Source organism: Notolabrus celidotus, chromosome 5 (genome assembly GCF_009762535.1).
Source record: "Notolabrus celidotus isolate fNotCel1 chromosome 5, fNotCel1.pri, whole genome shotgun sequence".
NCBI lineage: Eukaryota > Metazoa > Chordata > Actinopteri > Labriformes > Labridae > Notolabrus > Notolabrus celidotus.
Genome location: NC_048276.1, coordinates 23,176,121 through 23,190,260, shown reverse-complemented (window position 1 = coordinate 23,190,260; position 14,140 = coordinate 23,176,121). Strand labels below are relative to the sequence as shown.

The window sequence follows — 14,140 nt, the reverse complement described above, 5'->3', positions numbered from 1 at the left end:
CCTCACTACAATCTTTGTAGCTTTACAAGGGGGAGCTCCCAGGGGATTTAATCTCTAAAAAGACACCATGGTATCATTTGTTTTAGTTTTAAATTGGACTTGAAAAAAGTACAAATATCAAGCTTGTGGTGATCTGAATTCAGAGATGTGATTGAGATATTAGAACACAATAATAAGTGCTAACGAAGCTTGTCAAAAGTTTTCAACACTGATACTTTTCAATACCACATGCTTAAAACGAAACAATCTGCATCTATCTACAATATATGGTATCGAAAGCAACAAAAAAGACAGATCTACAGCCATGCATTCAACCCAAAGCTGTTTTTAATGAAAGTGAGAGTAGTGGTCCAGTTACATAGAAATGAGGTAAGAACAGCAAGCGTCGCTAATGAAAACAAAGCTGTGAGACAGAAAACAATATATTTATCAGTATGTCAAAAGTTGGTCTCTGTTCAATAACATATCCTGAATCAGCTCTGTTTGCAGTGTGTTAACAAGTAAAGGAATGGAATCCAACTGTAGGATTTAAAATTTTATAAATAAGCATACAGAGATAACAGTTTTCTATCGGGGTAAAGGGCAGCAGGATGTTGTATCTATCTGCGAAAATTCCAACACACTCGTTCTTTCAGCAAAGAAACCCTTTTCTTGATGTGTGCCAAAACCCTCATGATCTTCAATCAAGCCAGAGATAAATCCATATCTTATAGACATTGGAGCCAAACACACTTTGTTTAGCTTTACTTTCTCTTTATACTTAAGCCTCCCCTCAACACCAAGTCTTTAGAGCTAAAACTCAATGGTGTGTGCTACTTTTTCTCAATACAGCATGCTAACGTACATGAGCGCTACAATAGAAGATGTGAAACCCTGTGAGCTGTTGTTTGTTGGTATTAATGGATTTACAAAAAAGACTTATACACCATGTTTGTACAGTATTTTTTATGCATGCAAACCTTCCTTTGTGTACTCCAGAAGTGCTTTGCTTGGAGGGGCATTTGAAAGTGAAAAAAGGTTAGACATATACTAAAGAGTTCAGATCACTTGTTACAACAACTTATTATTGCTGTCTCTTCATGAGCTACAAAAGCAAACTAAGTGGTCATGGCCTTCTTTAGAAATCGAAATTCAACAACAATGGAAATTAGGGCTGATACTGATAACAATGGTCAAAATAACAATTCAGCTGACAGACGGACGATTCCAATACAGATGCTTTAAGTGTTGTAATTATTTGTGTCTGTTTTTTAAAGGAGCTTGTGAGACTGCCACTGAAACATGTCTTACAAATTGAATGCTGCTGATCCTTCTCGGAGACAGAGTACTACTTCCACACTGCCGACTTTTCTTTCATGTTTCACCATGAAAACAAATCAGAGTTTGTTAAACAGGTGACTTGTTCTGCCCAATAAAGCCCTCTTCTCTGAATCAGCAGTTATACGTATACTTGCCTGCCACAATAAAATGAATGCGACACACCACATATCAGTGCATGGTCCATTATTTGCTCCATTGCGTCTTCTGCATATAGTATTTTGTAGATGTTCTGTATATAAAGTTTTGTACTGTTTAAACAAATTTGTATTCTATTTATGATTAGCTTAATTGTTGTTTTTCTGTTTTATTTCTGTGTTCATTGTTTTGCACCAAAACACTAAGATAAATCCCTCTGATGTATAAAACCTATTTGGCACCTGATTTTAATTCTGATGGGCTGATGTCTGTCAAGAGGAAACATAACGACCAATACTGATGTTCCACTGATACATCAGTACATCTTCTATGTAAGAACTAAATGCTGAGTTTGTGTATGTATCAGTCTTTAATATCTTTTAAGCTCTTTGTATTTTGATCCTTTATAATAGGTGGTTAAGGTTTGATAAAATCTCTATGGTCATATTATGTTGGTTAATGCAGGGTCCATCATTCAGTTCAGGCAACAAGCAAACAATTAAAATATCTACACAGTGGACACTAGTTAATTGACAAACCAGCACATGACATGCAACTGACAAGCTGAAATGACCAGAGTAATTGGTTTTACATTTAAATTTCACAGTTAAGACTTATTCCGCAGCTAAACATATTAATTTAGTCTTCGTTTATGCATTTATGGTTCAGTCAGTAAAGCAGAAAGGTAGATGAACAGAGGATGTGAACTCAGTGGTTGTCAGTTCTGGTTGTCATCACTCAAACTGCAGCTGCTTTTCTACCCAAGCAGGGGTTAATTGCAATTAATTGCCTTCACCTGAAAGCCCAGGTGTAATCAGTATCTGACTGAGTAGCTGGAATGAAAGGAAGCAGGATTGAGCCTTGTTTTGAATTTACACTGTGTTGATGGAAAGTATGAATGAGCAGAAAAACAAATCAGCTGTGTTTTTGTTGCTTTGAATTTACCTGGCTGCCCTTACTGTAGAAGAAACAAACTGTCAGCCAGGATGCAGACAAGCACAGGGCCAAAGCTTGCAGGAAATGAGTCTGTCTTCCTTTAGTCTGCCATTGACTATTAAACCAGACAGAGAGAGATAGACAAGGCCAGCACCCAACTGCAGTCGGCCTATTATTTCTCTGTAATGAAGGAGATCAAGAGGACAGAGGAAACTATTCAAAGGTAAATGTAGTAAAAAAGTTCAGGGAAAGAATCCACCCTGAGCCAAATGCTAACACAGGTATTGTGCTGTGTTTGGGAGGTGAGCGCAGACACACATCATGCTCCCATACCTTGTCATCCTTAGCTGTGGAGGCTGATACAGGTAAAGTGCAGTAATCAATTTGCTCTACTGGCAGGAGCGCTCCTTTAGAATACTAATCAGGCTTCAGCCCTCCCCTCATCTCCTCATTCTCTCCACCCCTTCTCCTCCACCTCCCACTCTGCCTTTCTCCTTCCTCGTTCACCTTTCTCATGACTTGACACCCCCTCTCCCCCCCCCATGCCCCAGACCTGACCAAATGCTAAAGGAGGGCGGGCTGTCTTCTGCACAGATAACTGCTGCCACTAATCAAGCCTACGTGCACCGGGGCGTGGGATTAAAAGAGCTTGCACAGCTTGACTCAGGCACTGAATGGTGTAAGCGCTCATACACACACACGCACACATGAGGTCAAAATAAAAACCTATAGGGAAGCCTGCAGCGTCTCGTCCTAGAAACACACATGTACACACACACACAAGCTCTCAGACGAGCAAACAACACAACAAGGTCAACTTAAAAGCTGATGTTAGGTGAACATTCTCGGGCTATAAAAGAACACACAGAAGGAGATTAGATCTAAATTTACTCCACTAGTCAAAACAGTGGTGAGCCACCCATCTCTATCTCTCAGAACACATGTCACGCAGGGAGCCGCAGTGTTGTGCGCATCTAAAGCGAAAAAGAGGAACAAACTCGACTGTGAATTGACAGGGCCTTAATTCCCATTCGTATTTCATTTGGAGAGATGGCTTACACAGGAGGGGGGGGTCTCTACACCATATCAAACACATACCAGAGTTGCCTGGAGGCTGTAACAAAGCGTCCTCGATGTTACACACATACAGTACACAGGCGATATGTGTGTGTGTGTGTGTGTGTGTGTGTGTGTGTGTGTGTGTGTGTGTGTGTGTGTGTGTATGTGTGTGTGTGTGTGTGTGTGTGTGTGTGTGTGTGTGTGTGAGTGTGACAGAAGAGGAGAGAGAGACAACGCCACCCTATGCATCAGCAGGGATATTTCATTATGTACATAACGAGTGCCATTAATCGCTCTTAACAAGAGGACACAACCTCACCTTGGCAGTCTCACACACGCAGCAGGAAGGTGGGAGGGGGGCTGGGGTGGTGGTTGGGGGGGGGGTTGGGGGCGGGGGCATGGAAATATCTACAGTGCGCACAGAAATTAAAATTCACCACGCTCAAGAACCCGCCGCCTCCTTTTGACCGACCACATCGCAGGGGCCCGGGGGTGTGTGGAGGCACGCCAGCAGTCATATAGGAGCTGCTCGTCTGACGGACACATAAAACACATAAAAAAGGAGGAGAAGAAGAGCTAGAGGAGGAGAAGAGAGGATATAAATATATAAATAAAAGTAGGGGGAAAATGCCGCAGTGGCGGTTGCCAGCGGGGGCTCATGCCCTTGACATACTGACACGGGTGGAGGAGGGAGGGGTGTTGCTGTCATGTGACACTCCTGTCATTCGTCTGTCCACCCGCCTGCCCGCATGCCCGCCTGGCCACCTGGCAAACACCCTCTCCCCACGCACACATCCTAATATCTTGCCCACCTTCGTTCGACCTCATCCTCCACTGACCTGACGCTGCTTGCCCCCCAACCCTCCTCCACCTACGCCCACTCCACCCCTCTGCAGTCCTAGCACCCCGTCCGCCCCACCCCTAGCGCTCTGTTGTCTCCCCCCTCCCCTCTCCCTCCCCCGCGGCTGTGCAGCAAGGTCAGGCGGGTCACCGTGTCCTCATCTGTAATCCGCTGCCATTCGTCAGCAGCCCCGGCCCGGGCTGGAGGAGAGTGAGGAGAGAGAGGAGAGGCAGGCGCTCCGACGAGGGGAGAATGCCCAATTAGGCAGCTGTCACACACACACACACACACACACACACACACACACACACACACACACTGCTCACACACACATACAGCTCAGCACAGCAGAGCAGGAGAGAGAAAGAGAGGGAGAGGAAGGGAGGGAGGGAGGGAGGGAGGGAGGGAGGGAGGGAGGAGGGCTGCAGAATCAGCCTACTGTCCACAGACAGAGGGGGTGTGGGGGGTGTACATGAATCCTTTCAGCTGTGAGTGTTTGTGTATTGTTTTGGTGTGTGTGTGGGTGTGTGTGTGTTTGTAGAGCAATTGTGGGGGTCAACTACAGTTTAGACATGTATGATTACTATCCAAGGCATGTCAGCAGGGTGTGCAGACTTTTGAGGACACAGTATTTAAAGCCACTGGAAACACTGATCCACAGAAGACCTGGTCTTATTCAATGGAGTGTCCTCTAAAAAGCATCTAAAAAGCATTTTAAGTAGTTTCATCCACAGTTGAAATGTTGTCATCAAAGTTGAAAATGGGAAGTGAATCGCGGGAAAAGTCACGCGGCAGGTGTTAGCACCCAGTTTTTCCGTTGACAGAACAAACAGTTGCTGTTGATTGTTGTTACCAGTTGTTTATTTTGGTTGCAGGAGTTTAGCTCAGGCCATGAAGACACTGGGTGTTCTACATCAGCATGGAGAGTTAAGACAAGTGATAATAATGCAGTGACTAACACTACAGAGCTATCCTGGCTAGTTCCATTTCAATGATAAATGCTAATTCACTCTCCATTCTGTAACTTACTGAATGACTATTGTTAAGGTGACCAGCCTCTTCCTTTTCCTCTGGTTCTGACTTATAGCTCAGCAGTTAATGCGGCGATGCAATCTGTGCGAGGGTAAAATGTGAACTGCCACGCCCTATGAGTTTTCAAATAGTGGCCTCTGCAGAAAACTGGACTGTTTTCAATTACATTTTCTGATAGTTGTGAATCTATTTTTGTAGATGCTAAATGATACACTAAACTTTGATGTAATTTATACATTTACACTACTTCAAGCCTCATTTTCAAAGGCTTTTAATCAAACTCAGAGCCAGGGCAGCTAATCTTACCTCAAAATCAAGTTTTCTGTTAAGAAGCTGTCTCATCTATAAACAAAAGATTGATGAGATGATCAGGGAGAATGGTTTGTTGTATACAGGGCCAGAAAAACACCACAGGGCAGCTCTGTCTAATGGCCAATTGGCCAGTGAAACAGATCTAAAGGACAGGTCACATCAGCCAAAGTGGACTGTGGACCGGGGGAAGCTCCACATTGAAATACTTTACAGTCGCAGACTAGCAGCAGATATCAAATGGGTGACAAATATCCCATAATTGGATCATTCATCACCAGCGAACACATCTGTTTTGAGTAATGGGAAAACTAATCAGCAAAAATGATACAGAGACGACTCCACGCCAGGCACCGGGAAGATTTATGCTCCAGCAATTCAGGACTGAAGCCTGTACCTATTGATTGTTTAGTCTAAATGCTTTTTCGTTTAATCAAAAGAAGCAGTAAAAGTGGTACTATGCCAGCTGGGTGATAAACAGGTGGGATCGAACGCCCTCAGAAGGGGCCCTGGTGTAGGAGAGAAAAAATCTTTCCCCAATGTTTTCTTCCAGCATTCCACTTAAGGTGTCAAAGTTCACCAGGGTTCAGTGGAGCTTCAAATCCAGCTTTGAGTGGTTAGGGTTCAAACGGATTGCGTCACAAGTGCGAGGGACACTTATCCGGTAAATCCTGTCTGAGTAGAAAGTACAGTTCATACAGACTTAGGCGACATGTCATACTGGCAGGATACATATGTTCCTCTAGGGAAGGTTTACGCTCGGGTACAGGTGTCCTGGGTGAGCCGGTCCTCCCTGTTAGTCTGTCATCATGCACAGGTATAAACTGTAATGGAGGACAATCCAGGCAGAGGGAAAATGACCTGTTACATTAAGACAGCTACAGCATGCAAAGGGGATAAACAGTGAAATCCCCTGAGCATCTCTCGACAGAAAGACTTTCTCTACTGCAATTTGAATGTCAATTTGTTATTCATCAGTGAGAGTGACTTTTTCCAAGGTAGAAACACTTGTTTTCCATCAGTATTCTGCGACAAAGAGTGAAACAATTTACAGTTTATTGGCAGAGTCAAGCGGTAAAGCATGCAGATGCTACGATAATTTGATGACTTCTTTTAGCAACAAGTTCAGGGATTACAATTAGAGATTCAGTAATTACAGTACAGTTACTAATCCCTGTAACACTCTCCCACTTTGACGTTTTTCCCTCTTGTTTGCCTTCTTACAAAGAGTCAGAGTGGGTTAATATCAATTTTAGCCTCTGCAGAATATGCTAGGTGAAGGAGGGATTGCCTTGGCCTCAGCAGAAAGAGGAGAAATGCCAAAGATGTCTTATTCACATGTTGTGTTTGCAAGCCATGGCTTTGCCTACATTTAGAAATAACCACATTTTGGATGGAAATTTAAGGGCGTGTGAACCGCTGGCTACCATTAGGAATTGCTGTGTCACTGAGGCTAAGCTAGCCGTTATTATTAAGTAAATCCCTACAAACATAGTCTGTCATTTAACCACAGAGTCTTGTTTTCTATTTGTATACCTGTCTATTAATAAAGATTCGAGGTGTGGGTGTGGAGGATTAAAGCTTAATTGAAAAGTAAGAAGGATTTAAAGCATTACTTTTCCTGCAGAATAATGAGTCAATTATTATCAACTTTATCAAACAAACAACGTTTGATATGTAAGTGGTGGCAGTTTTTAAATAACTTGTTAAACTCTGTTTACTAGTAGTGACATTTAGATATACAGAAAGAGAAAGAAGAGTGTGAGTGTAGCAGCATAATGAAACTTCTAAAATAACTAAAAAATGGACCACGCATCAGCTGCAACATTTTGATAAAGGTTAAATATGCCAAAATAGTGTCATACAGAAATAGCTTGTGTAGGTTTGCACATAGGCCAACACATACTGGTCTCCACATGCTAAAAAGTACTTATGTTTGTTGCACAATATGTCAATGTTGCAATAAAAATACAAAGTGCAATAATTAACGCATTTTTAAAAGTGCAAATCAGCTGTCATTGATAGTTTTTTATGGCTCTTATCCCGGCCAGTTGAAGGCTCAATATTTACGCCCCTGTGACGTCTCACCTTCAGTATAAATGTCACAGACATAATAATGCCAGGTCTGTGCCGGACTGTGAAAATACAAAGGGAATGATGACTGCACAGTTTGGTTAAGTGTAACAAGTATTATATCATCATGGTTTTAATGTTTTTAAATAATACATATTTTAAAGCAAAAATGATCAGGAATTTGTCATGACTGATGAACAAAGTTATTTCTGTGAAAAAATCTAGATATAACTTCAATTTCTCTGTCACATAGTCTTCACATTAATTCAAACTAACTGAAATTTACAAGGTGAGCCGGATTAAATGAATGCAAACAGATGAACGTCCACCCTAACTTTCCATGCCAGCCCACAGGGACATTCTGCAGGTCAGGGGGAACCAATGTAGAAGTAGCAGGATATATTAGAGTGGATGTTGGTGATGATGTTATAATGTGAAGGGCACAAAACTGAGAGAGTGTCATATAACAGGATAACCAAAACCATCCTAGATTAAAGAAGGAGAATGATTTGTCCAGATGAGAACAGTGAAGAGGTTTGCACATCTGTTTGTTTACACATAGCATTGATACAATTACAAAAAGTGTCGTCATAGTGATCATCTTTTGTTTGGAAAACCCTCTTGAAAATTTCAGGAGTGCATCTAAAAGATGCTTCTGACAGCACATGAGACAAGAGGAGTACAGTTCATTCAGGTCACAGTAAAATCCCCATCACATCCTGCACACACACTTCAGGTCCCTGTGAGAATACTTGAGTCATTTCTGTTCGTCTGTATCACTGAGCAGCTCCACCCATCTCTCTGATTGTTATTATAATGACTCAGTGTTTTGTCGGCCAGTTCTGGCTCTGCTCTTCCAGCTCTGAAAGTACCTAAAGTGCTCCCAAAGTCCACAGATTGTAATCTGTGATGTCATATTGATGCATAGCCTGAAGCAGCTCCATTAGTGGCCTGACTGACTTTGTGGACTTGTACGTCTGCTTGTACTTTTACATCTACGAGAAAATTTAGATGATAGGGGACTATTAGTTCTGTTCTAAATAATAAAACCTTATCTTTACTACTAATTACTTTCACCTTGTCCATCTTTCTCAACTCATTGTATGTTGATATAAAATCATGAGAAGAAGGTTTTTCTCATACCAGGATTGTAAAACCATGTAAGCGAGGGCAGTAATATACTCTAAGACGGGAGGTCAGAGGTTGTAGCTTAGCGACTGAACTGGAGCTGGTGGGGATTCGGTGTTTCCCTTAATGACAAATCACTACAGCAGACAGGGCGCTGCCAAAAACAGGGACTTGAACTGCGATTCAGGAGGTAAAAAGGTGAACCACTCCAAGGCCTTAAATGCACCTCAGATCTGAAGCTCTGTGAGCTGTTGTAGACATTGTTCTGAGTATAACAGGCACTGCAAGCCGATACCTGACTGACCAATGGACACATGACTACAATGTAAACAAAAGGTGGACAAGCAAGTCAGACAAACGATATTGTAACAACTATACCTTATGATCCATGCTCTCAGTATACCTGGAGAAAACTTAGCCATGAATTAACTTTGGTTCCTGTGACATCAAAACAAAAACAAACAGTTGAAAACCTCAAATAACTTTCAAACTCATTTGATGGTACACTGACTAGCAAAAGCAAGAGCGGCGTCTCTGTCATTTCTACTGTTCCTCACGATGTAACTTGGGTTCAGCGGGGACGACCTCACGGGTAAAGTTATGGCACAACTTTCTGGCAGAAGGCCCGAAAGGCAAACACCTCCTGCTGCCGTCTCAGCTGGATATTCTTAGTGCAGACATCCTGGCAGAGGTGAAGAGGCCAGAGAGGTCACTGACAAAGAAGAGAGTGGGAGAGAGATAGAGAGATAGAAATAGAGGGCTGGATTTTTCACGTTGCTGTGAGAGTGAATTCTTGCAACATGTTTTTTTTTTTTATGGAAATCATTACTAAGATAACCCCCCTCCCCTGTGGGACAGACTCTTTCCTAGTAGAGTCACTTTGAAGCGTTTGACTTTAGTATCACAATAAGTCACTGCATTTGACTGTATGCAAAACGAACTTAGTATATATTTGAATTATCATCCTTGCACTTTGAATGCAGTTCTGCATTCACAAGGTCAAGGTTTGCACACTGCCTCTGCAGCACCTTGTTCTGGACAAACCTAAAAGCCTGTTTCATACAAAAAGACACGTAATACTCTTTGATATGATATTCCTTTACATGTATGCTATTTTATTCCTAGAGGAGTCTTGAAAGTTTGAGTAACGCTGTTAAATTTTTATTGTTTTAATTAGCTCTTATGCTGGTTCTAATGCATTTTGACTTCCTGCAAAGTAAATGGTTAAAACAGGAAGTTAAAAACAACATAAAGTACTGATATTTTATAACTGTATAAAAATAGGCACACATCAAAATGAAAAAAGAAAAGAAAGAAAGAAAGAAAGAAAGAAAGAATTCCCTCGTTCAATCCTCAAATCTACATTTTCACATTTGTGTCTTCTGCTTTGTCCAAATTATACAGGTACTCTGTGTAAAAGGCCTGTTTTAACAAGTCTGCTTCACTTTTTCTTCAAAGGTGTTTTTATTTAGCGCAAAAGGAAAACCAAAAACCACCGAAAGTCAATGAAACCCTGTCAGAGTCCTATTTCACAACAGAAGTAAAAATGTTTACTGAATCTCTATTATGCATAATCAAGCTTACTTATGGGTGTGGCTGATTTGACTGACAGGTGTCCATGTTGAAACCAGCAAACAAAATTAATTTGGCCTGCCTTACTTACCTTACCTGCCTGACTCTGAGCTGGTTTCTAGATATGCGGACTGTTTAATGGAGTCAGCAATTCCAATGGTGACCGCCATCTTTGAGCTTCAGAGCGCCACCTAGAAACCATTTGGTGACGTCACTGAGACCATCTCCATGTTTGATACAGTCTATGGTATATGCATGCAAAATATTTTTGATCTTGTTACAGACAAGTAGCTGTCACTGCTTATCAGTGTGAAGAAGTAAGACGTAATAAAGATGAATCAGCTTGATCTCTGACCACACAGCGTTCTATGTTTCTCTCCATTTCAAACCACCTGCTGATGCTCTTCAGTCTGCATGTACAGCAGCATGTGTGTGCGTGTGTGTGTGTGTGTGTATGTGTGTGTGTGTGTGTGTGTGTGTGTGTGTGTGTGTGTGTGTGTGTGTGTGTGTGTGTGTGCTCTCTCTGGAGTGATCAGAAAAGGAGAAATCCACTCGTGCTAAAAACACACTTTACTCTCAACCGTCAACTGAAGAACAAGTGGAAGTAACTGCCATTGGTTCACTGTCCCTTTAAATAACTTTAAGACCGTTTTTTCTCTTCTCTACCTCCCTCCCCGGAGGTTTATCACTCTGACTCTTCTCTCTTCTATCTTCCCCCCCTCTCTCTCTCTTTCTCTCCCTCTCGCACACACACACTCTCACATACACACACACACACACACACACACAAAATCTTTGTATGTGTGTCTGGCAACTACAAAGCAGTTAGCCGAGCATCTCTTGGCTCTGTGCAGAGAGAATAAGACACTCTCATTACTGCCCTTAAAAAGCTCTCGCCCCAACAAAATATCCAGCCAAGCCAGACAGCGGTGCAGAAAGTCACAGGGAGGATTCAAGGAGTTAAAGGCTACTTTTTCCCTTACAGCTCAATTCTGTCCGTGTGTGTGTGTGCGTTTGTGTGTGTGTGTGGTTGTTGGGGCCCCCCCCCCCCCCCCCCACCTCTATGTTCCCCTTTCCTGTTCCTCTTTAATGTCACAGGGCTGGCTCATATGACCTTGAGCAGCAGCGTTGGCACGGCAAGAGTGAGAGCTGCCTCGCCTGCGGGCGCCCTTGAACTGGATCTGCAAGACAAAAAAAAAAAACCTTCATGCAGCCTGATAGACATCTCAGCCCTCCTCCTCCTCCTACTGCACCCCCCACTCCTCCAACCTATCCTCCCCCTTTCTCCTCGGCTCTTTTATTCAATCTACGCCACTCCTTATCTGTTCCCCCTGGTGGGAAGAGATTTATCAGGATGCTGTATCTTTAACCTCTCTATCAGACGGAGATAGAAACAGAATTTCAAAATGTCTGACCAGCCTGCACGGGTTTATTTTTAACCATACTCCTCCTCCTTCTTCATGCACAAGCCCCGTGCCATGTCAGGAGGGGCTTTTCGGGGGGGGCTACTTTATGGAATACACCTGTGTGATGACATGACCGTCCACTCCAGAGGTGTTGTTTACGCACAAGGTAATTCCAGCCTCCCCTTCCCCCCCTCCTCCCTGAGCTGCTGGCACACAGTGACCTGTAGCTTCAAAACAAATATCCCGGCCTCTGTTCCAAGGATGAACGCCAGCTTACCGGACGATCAAGGTCCTCGGACTTAGACAGAGGGTGGCAGCTTACAGTGAGTGTTTTGACAGGTTGATGTTGACCTGCTGGGTCCAAATAAAGACCTCTGATCTTACAAAGAAAATATCATGGTCCAAAGTCCAAAGTCTGGCTTTGCGCTGTCCAACTCTGCTCTTACATTATGCTGCATTCACATGGAGTCAGCCAGACAGTAGACAGCCAACAGGTCGTCAGTTAAGTGGACAAGAGAGGACAGTACATTATTTAAGGCGTGCAAACAATACACAGTTCGGCCTTTCAAGGTGTTAGCAGCAACACATTTTTCAACAAGATGTTCAGTTGTTTTCTCACACAGAGAGATAACGTGAGCAGCCTATACGACAAGAAGCTAATAATTCAAGATAACAACACAGCAACTCTTTAACATAAACAAAAGAAACAAGTTCACATTGGTGCAGTGGTTTCAGTCAGAAGGCTCCTTGTTTGAATCCCCAGCTGGAGACAGGGAACTTTCTGTGTGGAGTTTGCATGTTCTTCCCGTGCATGTGTGGGTTCCCTGCAGGGACTCCAGCTTGCTCCTCTTGCTCATTAGATTAATTGATGACTGGATAGCTTGTAGGTATAAGTGTGAGCGTGACTGGTTGTTTGTCTCGATGTTTTCGGTCCTGTGATAGACTGGTGACCACTACAGGGTGTATTCGCTTCTCACCCAAAGAGAGCTGGGATCAGCTCCAGCTCCCTGCAACCCCAGATGGTAAAAGCGGTATAGAAAATGGATGAAAGAATAGTTCTTTCCCCACCAATGTTGGAAATGAATGAATGACATATTGTTTGGAGGGAATTAATCTTATATAAATACTCCTAAGATATTTTTCTTCTCAACCTGGCCAGACAGCTGTCCGCCTATGAGTCTGGTCTTCAGCGTGGTTTCTGCCTGTAAGGAGGAATTGTTTCCATGCTAAATGTTGCAAGTGTGTGCTATTGTTGGGTCTGTAAATAGTATTTAAAATTTAAAATACTCTTATTTAAAGTGACAACACTTAACTTTTGTAGTAATTTCTCACTCAGGTTTTAAAAATGTGATTATTTGTTAAAAAAAACATTGTTTGTAACTGAGTATAAATGGAAAGTGGTCCGAAATGAACGCGTGAATATTTGAAAAATTGTTTGCTGTTTAATTCCCCAGACGCCCACCATACTCAGGTTTTTCCTACATATTAAAGTGAGTCAGTGAGTCTCAGCCTAACGTTCATATACTGCCCCCGTCATCCGTCAGCATTGACGATTGTTTGCATAACACGGTTTTCATAACATGGCTGGAACGTGGTTTTCCAAGGACAACGCTTGGAGAATCTGCCTGGCTTAACTGCAACAACATATTGCACTACATTATGGCAATGTAGTGGCAGCTTCGTGTCGCAATCAGTCCAGTGCAAAAAGCCGCCAAAGCTGCCTCTGAAGAAGAGATGTGAAAAGTTTTCAGGGGAGTGCATCTGTTGTTTTTACCCCTGGGGCAAGGATGTCCCTCCCTATAAATGTGTGTATGTATGTGTATCAAATACTGTATGTGTATCAAATATAAAATAAAATATAATAAGCAATCTAATTAATACTGAGTGCCCTCACATCTTGGTAACAGCATGTTAGTGTCTTGTTAAAAAGCTCTTAAAAAGTATTGTAAGACAACACATTATTGGAAAAAGGATGTTGTCCGTTTGCTGTCTGCTGCAGGCCTGAATCCATGTGTATGCAGCATTAAAGTTGTGCACTGTTTAAGCACAAAGAAGTCTTTTAGAAGCATGTAAATATTGCGGCACCCTCAGTGTGACTGTGACTCCGGCCACCAAGGATCAAGTAATACAGTAAATATTTACATTGCCCTGTTAGAGTCAAAGGGTTCAATTCTGCCTGTTTGAGAAGCCATAAAGCGACTCTTATGAACATAAGGTGCACTCACACACTGCATGATAGTGTGTGTTTATGTGTGTGTGTGTGTGTGTGTGTGTGTGTGTGTGTGTAGGGGGTTGTAGTGCAGCTTCGGGCTCTCTGAGACTGGACCAG

At 42.6% G+C, this 14,140-nt stretch overlaps 1 protein-coding gene across 5 annotated transcripts in view; it reads right to left on the bottom strand.

The window, feature by feature from the left end:
- Positions 1-14,140, bottom strand: part of nrip1b (nuclear receptor interacting protein 1b) — a 50,773-nt gene that overhangs the window by 13,130 nt on the left and 23,503 nt on the right. Inside the window, exon 2 of one of the 5 annotated variants that reach the window (XM_034684290.1) lies at positions 11,465-11,586. The exons of 2 other annotated variants lie outside the window; for them this stretch is intronic. The gene's annotated coding sequence lies outside the window, so the exon portion shown is untranslated. Of the gene's footprint in view, positions 1-2,400; positions 2,681-2,724; positions 2,744-11,464; positions 11,587-14,140 lie in introns of those variants that run through there. 2 more of the 5 variants (XM_034684292.1, XM_034684291.1) reach the window with 2 other exon arrangements.